Genomic DNA, 18018 nt, shown 5'->3' with positions numbered 1-18018 from the left:
TATCACAGTACAATTTCCAGCAACATGGTGCGGACCGGCACCACACTGGCGCTAACCCGCGCCAGTTTCCGGATATTGCAGCGAAGCTTTTGGACTGGCGCCCAGTGGCGCCAACTGGTGCCAAATTCTTCAAAAGTTCAACAATTGGCAGTAGCTTGGCGCTACTTGGCGTCAAAATGGAGCCAAGTAGCGCCACTTTTTTTGGAAGGCAAAGAAATGGCGCCAAGTTGCGCCAAAATGGCTACTAGAACTCCAGGTACCTTCCCTAGTAACAAAGTTACCAATCCGAAGGAAGATTGTATGGCTATCACAATTAGAAGCGGTAAAGTACTTCCATCTCCTAAAGTTGAAAAGAAGCTAGATACTACAGGTGAGCCCAAAAAAAGAAAAAGAAATTGAAAAATCTGCTGAAGTGGAGAAGCCAGTTGAAAAGAAGAAATTTGAGCTGAGTCCTGAATACGTGAGAGCCATGGCACCTTATCCTGAAAGTTTCAAGAAGGATGCTCAGAAGCAACAGTATGGCAGATTTCTTGATATCTTCAAGAAGTTGCATATAAATATCCCTTTTGCTGAAGCCTTGGTTAGCATGCTAAATTATGCCAAGTTCATGAAGGATTTGTTGTCAAGGAAGCACAAGTTGCAAGAGTGTCAAACTGTAGCACTTACTGAGGAGTGTAGTGCCATCATTACAAGGAAATTTTCTCCTAAGCTTCGTGATCCTAGGAGTTTCAATATTCCTATTGAAATTGGGAACACTAAAATTGGCAGAGCATTATGCGATCTTGGGGCTAGAATTAATTTGATGCCCCTTTCTGTTTGTAAATCCTTGGGGATCACCGAATTGAAGCCTACTTTGGCATCTCTTCAACTTGCTGATAAGTCTTTGAGGAAGCCTAGTGGTATTATTGAAGATGTTCTTGTTAAAGTGGACAAGTTCATCTCCCCTGCTGGTTTTGTGGTGTTGGACATGGAAGGGGGAACTTAGATGCCTCTTTTGCTGGGTAGAACTTTCTTAGCTACATCTCGTGCAATGATTGATGTTGAAAATGGAAACCTCGAGCTAAGAATGAATGATGAGACTATTACTATCAATGTCTTTGATTCTATAAAACAGTCTTCTCACAAAGACGATTGTTTTAGTCTTGAAGGAAGAAAAAATGTAGCGGTTGAGGTTCTTGAAAAAGCAGATGATTACAAAGAAGATGGTACCTCAAAAGTGGAATTGAAAGAGCTTCCTCAAACTTTAAAAGATATCTTCTTGGGTAATAAGGAGGCGGTAATTGAAGCACTAAAGGAACAGGAGACTGGTTTGGAAGATAAAGATCTCTCTTCCCGTACCCACAAAATTCTCAATGAAGATGATGACAAACCTGGGAGGAAACCCCAAGGGAGGCGTCATCCTATACTGAAGAAGGTACTGAAAAAGGAGGTGGTCATTTACAAAAAAAAAAAAAAAAAAAAAAAGGAGGTGGTCAAACTTTTTGATACTGGTTGGACGACGTGAGCGGATCATCGACAAATGAAGGCCTAAAAAAGAAGAGTCTTTGACAAGAGACACCGAGACTTTATCTATCAGAAAAATAAAGAGCTCTTAACATGGCTTCATGGTTTGGACCAAATCTGGGAATGGTGGTCTCATACACCAAGGCATCCAGTACCACCAGATTTTCCATTTGCTGAGTCATCCCATGCTGCTGAGGGGGATGACATGGATGATTGATATCTCCTTGCTGACGGAGATTTTGTATATTAGTTTATTTTTCTGTTTCATATTTTTAGTTACTTTGTGTTGGTATATTTCTCTCTGATGTTTTAATGTGCGCATTATAGTTCATCCTATATGCCACTGTTTGTTTCATTGTGCAGGTTTTTCTTCCTTCTTGTGGTTTAATTATTGCTGAGGACAACAATTCTCTAAATCTGGGAATGGTAGGCTTGCATCTTAGGACTGCAATTCTTCTATCATAGGAGATATTCTAACTCTTTTAATTTTCTTAGTTATTTTTGTAGTTATTTTGTGTGCTATATATAAAAAAAATTGGAAAAGGGTTTTCTGAACAAGTCTCAGGTTTAGATATGCTTCCCCTAGTTAACTTGATTGATTCATCATAAGAAACATGTTTTGTATGAACTTCTGGCATGATATTGTATGGGCATGAGTAGATTTCATGATTGCTCGTTTGTCTGAATTTTGTGCTTGAATGATTAAAGATGCCTGAAGTTTCTTTTGGAAGTCTAGCTTGACATCATAGCTGGTGAGGTTTTGTGCTTAAACACTTATTTTATTTTGAGAGACCTCACTGTGATAGCATTCTAGAACTTGCTATGTTTCACTGAGATGCACGCATTGATTGAAATGATTAAGGCAATTTTATTCTGTTAGCCATGGCCAGAAAGCCCACTTGTTTGATTTCTCCATTGTTAACCCCTTTGAGCCTGAGCCTTTTTGTTCATAATTCCTGCTGATTGCTTAGCCATATTCCTATTGTCTTACCTTTGTTGAGATTGAAATACTTGAAAGAAAAGAAAAAATCGATTGGGGTAAGTTTCATTAAAGCTAAGTAATATGTCAAAAAGAAAAGAAGAAATATAAAATATTTCTTTGAAAATTTTTGAAAGGGTCTATAGCAATGTAAAAAAAAAGGTGGAAAATAAAAGGGATAGATCCCTGATCTTAAAGAATATTGGAGCTGAAATTTGTTTGAGATTTGATTGTTTTCAAGAATATATCAGTATTCCAATCTCAACTCACAATTTTAGCTACTTCCCATAAATTCCTACCCTTAAGCCCGGCCAAATTATATCCATGAGAAGTCCTTTTGATCAATTATGCATGTGTTAATGTTCCTCATCTTTAGGAACATGAGAATATGACCAAGCTTATAGTAGTGTTATTGATGTGATGGATTGAGTGATTGTTACTCCCCCAAACACTTGAGTGCTGAGCGTTATATGTTTATCTTGGTGAGGGGTGTTCAAGCTAGATTTTGACATTTTCATGAGAATAGAAGGCATTGTTAGGAGTTCTTTGCATTGATTTAGTCATGCTTAGCATAGTGATCTATAGATTGTCTGTGTGATGTGATGTTGGAGTAATTGAATATTTCCTGAATTGAGTCTTGTACATTGCTGGGGACAGCAACGTTTAAATCTGGGAATGGTTTGATGTGCCTCTGGCAAGTGTGGTTTTCCAAGTTAAAATGGATAAGAATTGAGTCATAAAAGAGCAATTTAAATACATATTTGCTAATTATATTGATTCTTTCTATGTCAATAATATTTTTCACCTATTGGTTGTGTTTATACAAGTAAAAGGAGTGAAAATTACAAATTATAAAAAGCCTGTTGATGCGACTCCACACGGATGTGTCACAGTACAATTTCTAGCAACATGACGCGGACCGGCACCACACTGGCGTGGGTTCCAGATTTTGCAGCGAAGCTTTTGGACTGGCGCCCAGTGGCACCAATATGGCGCCAAATTCTTCAAAAGTTCAACAATTGGCAGTAGCTTGGCGCTACTTGGCGCCAAAATGGAGCCAAGTAGTGCCACTTTTTTTGGAAGGCAAAGAAATGGCTCCAAGTTGCGCCAAAATGGCGCCAACTTGCGCCAAGTTACGAGGAAATTGTCCCGACTTTTTCATATCAGGTAGAAGCATGGCCCCGACTGGCGCCACACCGGCGCCAACTTGCGCCAGTTTGCAGGAAAATTATATCGTGTTGTGCGAGGGAAATTTTGGAAGAATAAAAGAAACTTATAAATAGGATCCTCAGGACAAAATTAGGTATCCAGACCTATTCTATTGAGGCGAGACGACGGTCGTGCTCCGAGAGGATTCTGGAGATCAAGTTCTTCGTCTTCATCTTCTCTTTTATTTTATGTTTTTATTGAATATTGGATTTTTAGCCATGATTATGGTTGGCTAGTTTACTTTTTATTGTAGTTAGGGTCACAAACCCTATGTGAACCCTTGTTACGACGGATTGATTTATAATTGCTCGTTTATATAAATTATCTTTATCTTTACGTTGTGCGTAATTATATTCTCTTTATTGGAATTGATCAATCTAGTAGTTGAGGATAGTTTGGGGGTTAGAACCCTAGATAGAAATATTGGGGTTTTCATCTAGAAAGGGGGTAAGCTAACGGTTCGTATGCATGCTAGGAATAGATGTGTATTGAATTGTGGATGCCTAAATTATTGAGTTCATTGCTTAATACCATGAGGAACATTGCAAGGAATTGGGGTTCCAATTGGGTTTAAAGGGTTAACCTTGCAACGAATTGAGGGTTAACTATTAATATTTTTTAGATAATAATTTATCCAAGTAATTTTATAAATGAATATTGTAAATCAATCCAAAGTAAGAAGCGGTGATCATTTAGTGAGTGTATCCTAGCTACAATGTTTTTCTCATATTTTACAGATCGCTTCTCATTGTTATTTTCAATTTTATTCGTCATCACAGAAAAATCCCAAAAATAAGTCTTTACTTTTAATTTTACTCAAATCGACATTATTTGTCACAAACAAACCCTTTTGAATTCCTTCAATCTTGAAAGGACTATTAATTGATATACGATCACAATCCTTGTGAAGACGATACTCTACTTATCATTATATTACTTGTGTGATCGGTATACTTGTCGGGGAAGCATCATTTACCTTTCGTCGACTTTCACATATTGCTCTTTTAAACTTCAAGAGCCTCTATCACACCCCAGACCACACAAAGGCTACTTATGGCAACATGTGAAAAATGTGATCATTAACACATATAACACATGAAACATTAAGCTATTGGCTAGAATAATCTATATCCTTATGAAACATAACTTACCCTCTTTGGTATTTTTCAAGAAACTAGGTCTTGATTCAATGAGGATTCCAATTGATGTTCTTCAACCAATTAAATGGCATTAGGCTCAAAACTATAACATCAACAACACAAAAACAACCATCATAATCCATACAAAATCACCATTTTTGATATTTACACATGTTAAAACCTAGATTTGTCAAAAATCCATGAAAACATGAAATGAATTGTGTTTTCTTACCACTAATCCCTTTAGGAAGTTAAGAGAAAGATTTCCCAAGCACCGGTAAGTTGAAACTCCCCTCATAACCCAAACTCCAAAGATTTTCTCAAACTTTGATGGAGGATAACTTTCTCTACAAAGCTTCTTGATGTAAAATGAGGGTAGGTTTTGTTATTGGTAAAATTCTAAGCAACTTTGGTGTTTGAACTTTAGCATTTCATGAACTCTTGTGAAAATGGACTTCTTGGAGTTCAACAATGGTGTTTTATTGGTTTTGGAGGAGATTAACTGATGGAAGTGTTGTGCTTAAGTGAAAATGATGATGATTAACTTGTTTTATCCCTAGATTGACAAAGTCAATGAAACATATAACAACTCGTTACGTACCGGTAATGTTAACATTGCATATGGTATTAAGCGCAGTTACAATCACAGTAATTGAGTTAATTAAATTACGGGTAAACTTTTTGCATTTTGAAATCTCTTGTTATTAACCATTAACTATTTCTGTAATCAATGAAAACCAACACCGTAATTATAATTGCAAAACTCGCGGAAGGATATTACTTATTAATTACAAACCCCTTCGAGTAATACCATCAACTCCGGGTTATAAAACAATTCATTTTAATATTTTGCAGTATAGTAATCGATTACCATCCTTGAGGTAATCGATTACCATACTCTAGGAAATCGATTACTGAACTAGGTAATCAATTACCATCCCAAAAGTAATCGATTACTTTTGAAATTTGTGTTCCCTGTTGTCGCAATCGGATCGCGACGTGAAGACGAAAGAAATTGAATGTTTAAAAACAATCGAGTCACCACCAAGGTTTATTTGGGAAACATTGGAAAAACCCTTTTGTTTGAGAAAACTGGTCTTTGAAATGAAAAATGGATTCGGGAATCGATTACGAGTAGGGAAGGTGTTAGCACCCTACACCGTCCGTTTAAAAAAACGGTTACCTTATATTAATTGTGGAAATTATTGATAAAATTTTAAATAGTTATTCCACCCTAAAGAATTAAATAAATTTGATTGTTAGAAAAGAAAACTAATTTTGAAAATTTATTTTTGTGCTTGACGAGTGGGTCCCGCTCCGACGTATCCCTCGGTACAATAGGGAACTTAAAGCTACGTCGTTCTGTAAAAAATATTTGTTTGTTGATTGATTTTAATTTTTGAAATAATTCATTTAGAAGTATCAGGTTTGAAGAATTTCAGATCATCAAGCTGTCGCAACTAAAATAAACCGAAATTATTTTATGAGATTAATAAGTCGTCACGGCTAAATTAATCCTTAATTAGGAAAAATGATTAAATTAATACAATATAATAATTTAACATTAGCTTGGGTCATCAAGCTGTCACAGCCAAAATGACCCAAAAATTATGAGATTAACAAGCCGTCACGGCAAAATTAATCCCTAATTAAGTTTTTTAAGCTATATAAGAAAAATTCTAACAAAACAAATAAAGAGCACAAAAACATACAAATAATAAAATAAATCAAACAATTATAAGAACATTTCTAATAAACCAAATAAAGAGCATAAAAAAGCTTAAAAAATAGACAAGTATAAATTAAAGGAAAAGGTAAGCAGACTTACCTCAAAGACGACAAAACCCGTCTTTATGCTGGAAATTAAAGGTGCGGACTTGAACCCGTCTTAAGCTGAAAATTAAAAAGGTGCAGACTTGAACCCGTCTTTAGCTTGAAACTAAAGGTGCAGACTTGAATCCATCTTTAGTTGAAAATTAAAGTTGCAGACTTGAACCCGTCTTTAGCTGGAAAAGGTGCAGACTTGAACCCGTCTTTTAGCTGAAAATTAAAGGTGCGGACTTGAACCCGTCTTTTAGCTGGAAATTAAAAGGTGCGGAATTGAACCCGTCTTTTAGCTGAAAATTAAAGGTGTGGACTTGAACCCGTCTTTTGGCTGGAAATTAAAGGTACAGAGTCGTCTTTTAGCTGGACAAGAAAGATGTGGGCTTGGACCCGAAAAGTAAAGAATCATGGTGTTTGTCACTTTTCTTTCTCTCTTTTTTGAAACATGAGGATGATGCAAGATGCAATGCATGTCGCAAGATGCAATGCATGTCACATGATGCAAAAGCTCTTAAAATTTTAAAGTTTTGATATTTTTTCTCCATTTTCATTTTTTGGTATGCAAAGATGATGCAATGGATGCCACCTAATGCAGAAGCACTTAAATTTCTGTTTTTTTCTTCTGATGCAAAGATTGTGCAAGATGAAATGCATTTTACCTAATGTAGAATTGCTTTAGCTTTCAAACTTAGAGATTTTCTCTTCTTCTTTTTTTCTTTTTGTAATATGAAAAGATGATGCAATATGTAATGCACGTCACCTAATGCAAAAATACTTAACATTTACAAATATTGATATTTATCTCATCCTTTTTTCTTTAATGTCAGCCTTAATGTGAAAATTCACCAGTGAAAGAAAAATGCTTTGACTGTGCTGTTTTCCTTGAAAACTCCAATCCTTCAACAAATGTTTAAAAGGAAAACTCATGCAATCTCAGACTCATTGACATGTCATCCAATTCTCACACAGGTGTGTGATTTGAAATTTTTTCACTTGTGGATATATCTGAATTGTTCTCTTCATGAGTATTTGTTCTCAAATCTTGACAGAAGACATTTAGCCTTCTTGAACATGGAGATTGTGCCCATTTATAGCTCTTGACCACAAGTGTCAAACCTTCTTGATGAAGAGGAAATATTAAGAAGTCATTTGTAGCCTTCCCTGAATTGAAACCAATTGAGTTCCTTGACCTAAATTCTTAATTTGAGAGATGGTCACCAAATTGTTAAATCATGTTATTGTATTTATGTTCTCTTACTTTGAAACATCATTCAATTAACATGCATAACTTCACAAGTAAGGTTGAAAGGATTGGATAACTTGAGATCTCAAAAGAAATATGGCGATTTACAAGGAAGAAGGTAAATGATGATACAAGTGGAATATCATGGAAGATTAAGTGTTTGCCCTAGTCTAGATTCCTTTGTTCTCATTTGAGAGATTCCTATGAACGAATGGACATTATACCTGTCGATTCTCTTCTATCAGATGGTGCTGCCCCAGTACTTACTTTCCTTGAGCCAATTGAACTTCCCATGAATGGATGAGTCATCAAAATGGAATTTTACCGCAAAGCCAGGTGTGGATTCCCTTTTTTTAAATAATGTCTCTCTTACTTGCCCTAACTTTTGCTTAGGCTACCCTTACAGATTTTTAACCTAACGGGTCTATCTTTTTCCTTCTCTTTTTTCTCTTGCCTTAACGTTTGCTTAGGCCGCCCTTTTGGGTTTTCAACCTAACAAGCTTATCTTTCATTCTCATTTTTTGTCTTCTATGGACTAAAAAGAGTTCTCTTTAGAGACTGGACCGTATGTTCGTACCATGCTTAAAGATGTCTTCTTGGATGATGCTCTCTTAAAATTACCACCAAGAGAATTCATGTGTAAACAGGACGGAGAATTTGCCCCAATTATTCAATAGTTAGGCCAAATGGGTTGCATCAATCTTCAGCTGCAAAACTCAAAGAAAATTGCCCCCAGGATATGTCACACTTAAGTGCATCAATCTTAAGTTGCTAAATTCAATGGGTTTGTCCCAATGTGTACCAAACCTAATTTGCACTTATCTTCAACTGCTAAGCTAAATGAGTTTGCCCTAGTGTAGACCAAAATACAAGGTATTTCTCTAAGAGTTTTTTTTTTGTCTTCACCTTGCCTTAATTGATCATCAGCTTGGCAAGTTTTTTTTTCTTTATGGGGACTTCAAATTTTTCATCAAATTCATGATTGCCCATGCCCACTGTAACATAGGAATCAATCAAAGGAGTCTTTGGGAATCCTTTTGGGGGTGAGGGATTAGAAGGATTGAATTTGTATGGAAATGGTTTATGTGAGATTTGAAAAGAAATCAATTGATAAATAGAATATAAGAAAAGACAATCACCATGCAAGTTCATTGAATGAATGCTTCAAAGAAAGTTAACTTTAATTCAAAACTCCTCCAATTTTAATCTTTATAGAGATAACACGACAAAACAATTACACTATGTCAATCTCTTCAACTAACCAGATAGACCATCGAGAACTCAAAGATTGTTCATTGTTGATTGGTTGGTAGGCATTGATCCTCCTTCATGACTCAGAAGTTGGTTGTTGGCTGTAATAGAATGTCCATCAAGGATATTTAGCTGACCACGATCTAATATTCTCCTCACAGCTACCTCAACGCCCTTGTAATTTTCAATAGAGTGACCATTTAATCTTGAGTGAAAATAACAAGTCGCTTCAAAGTTGTTCTCTTTCTGGGCACTTTGCAAGCAATCAAACAATTCAGCTCCAGAAATTACTTGGTTTGGAAATGGTGGAAATCTCTTCTTAGAAGAAGAATATTCTTGGCTTTGAGAGCTGGACTTAGGGAAATGATGATTGGGAAGATAATGATGGCTGGTCGAAGGTGGATATTGGTTGTGACTTTGAGGGGTGTAGGAGGATAATTTGTATGGAATGGATGAGTGAATAGTATAATGTGAGGTATCACAGCTGGGTGTGGTATATTAGAAGAAGGTTGATGATTGTAGGATAATGGAGTAAGACGAGTTTGATCGGTGAAAAGGGATGGCAGATTATGGCATTGAGATGGATGATACCGCTCCACAAGCTTCAATTTTTGCTCTTTTAAATCATGTGTCATCTTCAATTGTTTCTGCACATCCTCTATTCTTGCTTGTCTTTCCATCATTACATTTAATTTTCTTTTCAATTCATCAATTTCATGAGTCAAATCCTCGTATCACACTTTTTCTTTTCTTTTCTTTTCTTTTCTCTTTTTCTCTTTTTTTTTGAATTGAATTCCATGTCTTGGAGCTAAGATTGCAAGATTTGATGGATTCAAGTTTTTGAAGGAAAAACAATAGTTCAAAAGTTTTTTTACACCATTTTTATTTGACAATGAAAGAATGTCTTGAAAATCCAATTGCTTTGAATGAAAAAAAAAAAGCATTTTTCACATTTTTTTATGATAGGAAGCAAATGTCATGTCATGCTTAATCCTAAAAATGATTGATTAATCTACATGAAGAGTTGTTTTCCCTCTTTTCAAAGTGGAATGCAATAATGGTCATGTTATTATGCAAATGACAATAATGATTTTATTTTTATGGTGGATGACAACCTTTTTCTTTCTTTCTTTTTTGTTTCTTTTTTTTGGGGGGGGGGGTGGGATGCAAAGAAAAATGATGAGTTTTGTTTAGCAATGTAACCAAAGGAATGCTAAGATAATGAGAAATGTCTAAACTTCATAAAAGACAATTATTTTTAGTGCATGGAATGCACTGTGCAATGAAAATGACCACTTATTATAATGCAATTTTTGCAAACAATAACTGGATAATGGAGAAAAATTTTCCTTCCTTTTTTTTTTCTTTTTTTTTAGGAAAGGAGAAATAATAATGGTATTTGCAAAGAATGTTTTTTTAAATGATAAAAAAATGCATGAATGCTATGTGAAATGCAAATTTTTTGATTTTGAATGATATTAACATGCATGAAAAAAAGTTCTCCTTTTTATTTTGAACAAGATGGAGAGTATAATGCTAACATGTTACATCTTCTCTATTTTTATTGTTTTATTTATTTTTTTATTTTTGAGATGCTAGAATGCAATGTATGAATTATTATTTATGCAATGCTAGGATGCAACATTTGATCATTTTTCTTTTTTTTTTGACAATGCAATGAATGCTGATTTTTATCTTAATCGTTTACAATGCATTGTTTTCTATGTTTAATCGAAAAGATCATGAATGGTTTTTTTGGAAAGGAAATAATTTAATTGGCATTAAAAATGATTTTAAAAATTGAAAAAAAATGCTCCTTTTGTGTCCTAGATAGGTGAAGCCCCAAGGTCGGTTATATATCTTTTCTCTTTTTTAAAATCTCTCATTGAGTAGCTCTAATACTCTACACTGGTCTCTAGAGCTAAGATCTCATTTTGGGAAAAATTGTCAAATAGGATGTACATCCAAAATAACTACAGTTCCGAAAAAGTCACACTCTAGTTGAGGTTTTCAAGAAAACCAAATAGGACATACATCCAAAATGGCTACTACTACACAACCTCTTACCTATCTTAGGTTTCACTCAGACTCGGGTATATGGCCCAACTCATAAGTGTGTGAATTATGTGAGTGCACAGTGTGTGCTAGGAGCAAACAAACATGTACAATCTAAAAATAACTTCCTAAGCGGCAAAACAAAGATAAAGTAGAATATATACAGAGGATGTCTACCCTAAAGTTAAAACCAAACAAGATACATATTTATTATTGCAGCTATAAATATACCAGCAACACATGACAAACATAGATGTATAAACATAATGTTCAATAACAGTATTTACACAAAAGGCATAAAAATAAAGCAACAAAAGGTGGGTGAAATAGATAAATAAAAAAATTCATGAATAATTTGCACAATTAATAAAATAGGCTTGACTCTCTAAAGGTCCCAAGTGGAGTCGCTAGCTAACGCAACCGGATCGCGACGTGACGGCGAAAGAAATTGAATGTTTAAAAACAATGGAGTCGCCACCAAGGTTTATTTGAGAAAACATTGAAAAAAAACCCTTTTGTTTGAGAATACTGGTCTTTGAAATGAAAAATGGATTCGGGAATCGATTACGAGTAGGGAAGGTGTTAGCACCCTACACCGTCCGTTTAAAAAAATGGTTACCTTATATTAATTGTGCAAATTATTGATAAAATTTTAAAGAGTTATTTCACCCTAAAGAATTAAATAAAATTGATTGTTAGAAAAGAAAACTAATTTTGAAAATTTATTTTTGTGCTTGACGAGTGGGTCCCGCTTCGACGTATCCCTCGGTACAATAGGGAACTTAAAGCTATGTCGTTCTGTAAAAAATATTTTTTTGTTGATTGATTTTAATTTTTGAAATAATTCACTTAGAAGTATCAGATTTGAAGAATTTCAGATCATCAAGCTGTCGCAGCTAAAATAAACTGAAATTTTTTATGAGATTAATAAGCTGTCACGGCTAAATTAATCTTTAATTAGGAAAAATGTTTAAATTAATATAATATAATAATTTAAAATTAGCTTGGGTCATCAAGCTGTCATAGCCAAAATGACCCAAAAATTATGAGATTAACAAGCCGTCACGACAAAATTAATCCCTAATTAAGTTTTTTAAGCTACATAAGAAAAATTCTAAAAAAACAAATAAAGAGCACAAAAACATACAAATAATAAAATAAATCAAACAATTGTAAGAAAATTTCTAATAAACCAAATAAAGAGCATAAAAAAGCATAAAAAAATAGACAATTATAAATTAAAGGAAAAGATAAGCAGACTTACCTCAAAGACGACAAAACTTTGTGTACGGAGCCAAGTTGTGGAGAACTGCCTCAACTCAACAAGCTTGATGCCCCAAAAATGTACTATGAGGTTAACAAGCCGTCACGGCTAAATTAATCCTCACAGATAACTAAGTTAACAAGCCGTCACGGCTAAATTAACAAAGCCCTTTTAGTTCTACTGAAAAATGAAATTTTTACTATGATACTAGCTTGGTTTTAATTCCAAACCCAAGTATCTTTAAAAAAATATTACTATGACACAAGCTTAAATATAAAGCCCAACTGTCTTTTTTATGTTTTTTTTGTTTGGTTCTCTCCAAAATGTGTGTGTTTGAAGGAAGGGGAAGAGGCTCTTTATATAGAGGGGTGAGAAGGAAGGAAAGAGAAATGGGTAATGTGGGACTTCTTAGGAAAATTGTTTTTTTTCAATGTGGACAGCCATTTTGTGACAACCATATCTCACACCAAAGGGCTTAGCTTGAAAAAATCGGTCCAGCCATATTGAAGTATCATATGCGAGGAACATGTCGACCAAATTTCAGGAAGATCAGACTGTTCATTTGAGAGAAATGATCCTTGCAATATGGTTGCCCGAAATTGCATCTATTCTAACAAAACTAACAGTCCATCTTTCGAAATTTATATCTAAGGCTAGGAGGCTCAATTTTGAATTTCGGTCTGGTCAGATTGAAGTATCATATGCGAGAAACACGCTGACCAAATTTGAGGATAATCGACGGTTCGTTTCAGAGAAATGGTCCTCAAATAAATGTTGCATGCAGTAGAAAATGCCAGAAGACCTGTTTCGGTTTTGAATTTTTCAGGAATAGTACATGCCTCCAATCAACAAATCCACTGTTGAATATGATGTAAAATGAGTCAAGATCTTACTAAAAAAAATTTAGCTTGATCAGACGATGGATGAATGAGATATCGCAGTCGGAGCAAGACCTACTCATTTCCAATTCATGCTGCAAATTTTTCCAAAAATACCTATCTTCCCTTTCTTCCTCCCTTTATTCTTTTGGTTATAAACCACAAAATATAGGACAAAATTAGGTGCTAACACCTGTTTCAGGTAATCGATTACCACACTGAAGGTAATCGATTACCCTACTGTGAAATCACATTTTGACAGCTTTTTAACTTAACAATAAACCAAGTATCCTACTCCTAACACTTTAATACTAATCATACAACTTGTACAATTACTAATGTAAGCTCTATGCCCTTCCATAATGCATAAGCCTTATACCAATGCATCAATTACAATATTCATCATATAACTTGCCAAATTGACTTCATATGGCTCATTTACAATCATAAGTCTCCAAATGCCTCAAGATAGCAAATGTGGCCATGACAAGTCTCATGCTCACCAAAATATCAATATAAACAAGAGCCATAATATACATCAACTACATAGACTTAGAATCTAGTCATGAACACCCAAAAGCATGGCAATATCAACATGCAAAATGTTCATAACCTAAGTCCAAAATGCTAGCTACAATGTTATGTGCATCAAATGCAATCCTCCAAAATGCTATGCTCTCCATATGCACACCATGATCCAATCCTCCTCTAAGCAGGCCTCTAGCCCGAAGATCCTTCATGCTCACTAGAACCTGAAATGATGTCCCCAAACGCGGGGTGAGATATACAAATATATCTTAGTAAACCAAGGGTACTAGAGGATCACTCCACCCCATGGCTCACTCAATGTGCATACAATAATCATCATATAAAATGCATAACATACAAATATCACATAACACTAGGCTCACATCCAAGAACATCCACACAAGGATTCCGTTCAAGGACCCCATCATATAACTCCTGGGAAGCTTCCTGGTGCCTCTCCCATGGTTGAGACGACTACATGGCAAAACTCAACTGGAACTCCAAAGAGACCTATCCAGCGGAAGTCCCACGTTTGGATTATCCTGGTACCGCTCCCAGAGAGGCCCACGACAAAACCCGATCGGAATCCCCCAAAGGGATATCACCAGCGGAATTCTAAACTACACACATCTATTGGCCAGAGCTCACAGATATGTCACACAACATGCTCCATGCATGTCACACAATCATGTCAATAATGCATGAACATACACTTCATACAAAGTCAAAGAGCACACTATCCAACCACTACCCTCCACTGGGTGTGGTGAAACACGCAAAGGGATAAACTCCAGTACCAAGAGTTTACCTCAATTCTGCAAGAATTGCTCCTCAACGTAAGCTCCAAGCTCAATCCACTTCTATCGAGTCCATGAGAGGTAATTTATATTTACCAATAACCATGATCATCAACACTTGTATAACAACCAATTCAATTTCACAACAATAATGCTCAAACCTAACCAGTTGGGCCTAGAGGTTATCTTTCATTATTTCAACTAGTCCTCTCACTTTGGTTATTAAACTAACTCACCAATCCATTATTTTATGCACCAAAGCATCAATCATTGATTATACAATTTTTTTCCACATCAATTTCCCAGAATTTCCCTATAGGTCGATGGGTTCCCTCATAATCATTGTAACACCATGTGTGCACCCGGCGTATTAAACATAATAGCACAGCTAAATAAATGTGGAAGCTAAATTTTTCTTTCCAATTATGACATTGTCGGGTGCTCAGAGGCTGTTGGATGAAAATATAGTATGGTGAAAACGTTCCTCAGTTTACTAAGAAAGAACACAAGTGTTTTCTTAGTTCAACCCAAGTGCGCAAGTGCATGCATCAAGTAATAAATGGGAGTGTTATGCCCAGATTATCATTCCCACAAGGATAGAACTCTAATTAGTGTCTTATACTGTTTTATAAAGAATGAAAATGAAAAGGAAAGTTAGTAATTGAACTGTTTGTTCAAACGTTCCCTACTGTCTGGACAACGTTCCTCAAGGACAATAGGTTCCATCAGACATCAAACAGTTCATCGCTTCGTTATGTATGTCAACCTTCTCGTTTAGGGAAGGAACAACAATATTCATGACAGGTTTATAAATACAAGATTAAATAAAGAAAAAAATACAAAAAGTAATAACAATAATCAAGAGACAACAAGGTGGATGGTTTAAAAACAATAATAACAGAAGGAATGGATCCACTGCTCCATTCATAAATAATTATTTTCTCTACTCAAGACTCAACACTTAAGTATTTGTTCCAGTTTCTTTTCTGCCAACGTCTGATTCCTCAGCTTATGGACTAGATGGCGCACAAGTTTCCATATTCCTATGGCTCCCTTGACTCCAACAGGTACTTAGTGCAGAACCTTAAAATGAACGAAGTGGCCCCTTATTCCTAAGGCAACCAGCAGTACTGTTTCCACAGTACTTCCTTCCCCCTCTGGTTAAGTTTTCTGAAATTCCTTCTTTATAGAAGATCCTTTCTCAGTATGTGATCGATTTCCAAAGATACACAATGAAGATAGCACACTTAACCAGAGAAACACAAAAGTTGTAATACAAGAGTTTCGAAAATAACTTTTTAAGAAATTTGCAGTTTTTCCGTTCCACAGATAGTTTAGCCCATGGTTACTAGTTTAAACATAATTATTCCAAACTGAAGTCCCATAGACCCGAGATGCAGTTCAGAGATAACGAGTGGAAAGGATAGAAATAACACTTGTATTTAAATGAAAACAAAGTGCTTACAACAAAATGAAAAGTGGAGAAGATGGTTCTTGCTCGTAAGGAGTCTCAAGTGAGTGATACAGAAAGAAGAAGAAGTGTTGTCACTTAACTAATGTTAAAACTGTACAAATAAAAACTACGAAAAATAAACTAAGTGATCTCTTCTTAAGGAATTCAATCCCTTAGGAATGCGATGGATGTCTTCGTGCTGGAACGTCTTATTTATAGGCAGAAGAGTGAATGGCAAGCTTGTAAATTCTTCGGAGTCAGTTTCTTGACTGCATGAAAGGGGCGGTGTGAACAGTGCTTTGTGGGGCGCACGTGGCTGGATGGGATAGTTTTTGCTGAGATTTGTCTTTCCTTCTGAACCTCTCATGCCTTGCGTTCCTTTTCGTCCAATAGGAACCGTTTATTCCCTATTGTGCACCTTTCTCCTTGGTTGAGTGTTGCCCACTTGTGCTTAATTGGAAACTTCTTTTCAACGTTTCTTGAAAAGTGGTCAGAGGGTTGAGTGAGTGAAGCAGGTGTAATAAATGTTCCAAATCTGTTCCCTTTTTTATATATTTTCCAAAGATTACGTCACCTTCTGTTCCCAACTGTGTTTTTGTGATAAAGATAGGAAATATGTGTTTTTAGTGCTAAAGTTGCTCATCAGGTGAAGGAACAGATGGTATTTTGCCATCAAAATGGGCTTAGATGGGCACAGATTTCTGTCCCATCAAACACCCCAAAACTAAACTATTGGTTGTCCTCAAACAACTCATAAATAGTTGCTTAGGCTGCTCAATTTCAAAGAATAGCTCAACTTAAGAATTTGTTCCCAGGTAAGTGATGACTGCTGATCTTTTGTGTCACTCTCACTCAGGGCTTGGTGTTTCTCTGTCCATTCCTGGATGTGATTCTTCAAACTTGCTTATCTGCTGCTTTCCTGAGAAGTGCAGGTGTCTTCCATGTCAAGGATCTTTGTGAAAGGGATGGATGGAAGGGATTTAAAAGTGGACTGGTCACGAGTTTTGAGTCAAGGAATGTGCTTCAATTTTTCTGTCCTAGAGCTAGACTTTTATGTTTGTGGGGACACCTTGTCTTTTGTACCTTCTTTCCCTCCTTTGGTTTGGAGGAAGCTTTTCTGGTATTTTCTTCTGAATTCTTTTGAATGGTTGTCCCCATTTTGCTTTGTTTTCTTTCTTTCTGCCCTTTGTGCTCATTTCGATTTTGTTCCTTGTTCCTTTTTGTTGACCTGTGAGTGAGTGTGAGTGTGTGGAATAAAGCTGTGGTGTGAATGGGAACGGAAGTGTTTGGATGATTGTGAGGGGGTTAGTGTTTGGTGGTTTGATCCCTGTTAATGAAATTCACCTGTTCTTCAGCAGTATTTACAGCGTCAAGGCAAGTTTAGAAGTTTCATTGTGGTGACACCTCAGGAACGCTCTCATGAGTAAGTGTTTGGCATTTTTCGTTCCTCACCAGTTTTAGTTCACACAGATCAACCTGCTTCAAAAATATGAAGATTAAATTTATTTTACCTTTCCTATGTCAAGCATTCAGAGTAAGAACAAGAATGGTTACTTAGTGACTTTGTGTTTCCTGTCATTGGTTATTCAAAGTGTCACAGCCACAGTACTATAAATGAGATGCATGCTCTAAACAGTTTGATCAAAAAGATTTTTCTATTTCAAAAAGAAAGGCATTTAAAAATTACACTAGGGAACAGAAAGGGAAATAAAAGGAAATAACATAAAGCAATAAAAGGAAAAAACACAAAACAAAAAATTAGGAGGATCTTTCTCCTTTTCACTGAGGCCTTTTCTTGCCCAATTCAAATTCTCCTTCTCAGCATCCAGCTCCTCCTGTGTGGGTGGTCTCCTGCTGAGCTGTTCTCTAAATCTTCTTACTTCAGCTGCGGGGAG

Source organism: Gastrolobium bilobum, unplaced genomic scaffold (assembly GCF_033153095.1).
Source record: "Gastrolobium bilobum isolate Gb01-03AN ecotype WA unplaced genomic scaffold, APGP_CSIRO_Gbil_v1 utg5409, whole genome shotgun sequence".
NCBI lineage: Eukaryota > Viridiplantae > Streptophyta > Magnoliopsida > Fabales > Fabaceae > Gastrolobium > Gastrolobium bilobum.
This window is presented reverse-complemented; position numbering follows the sequence as displayed.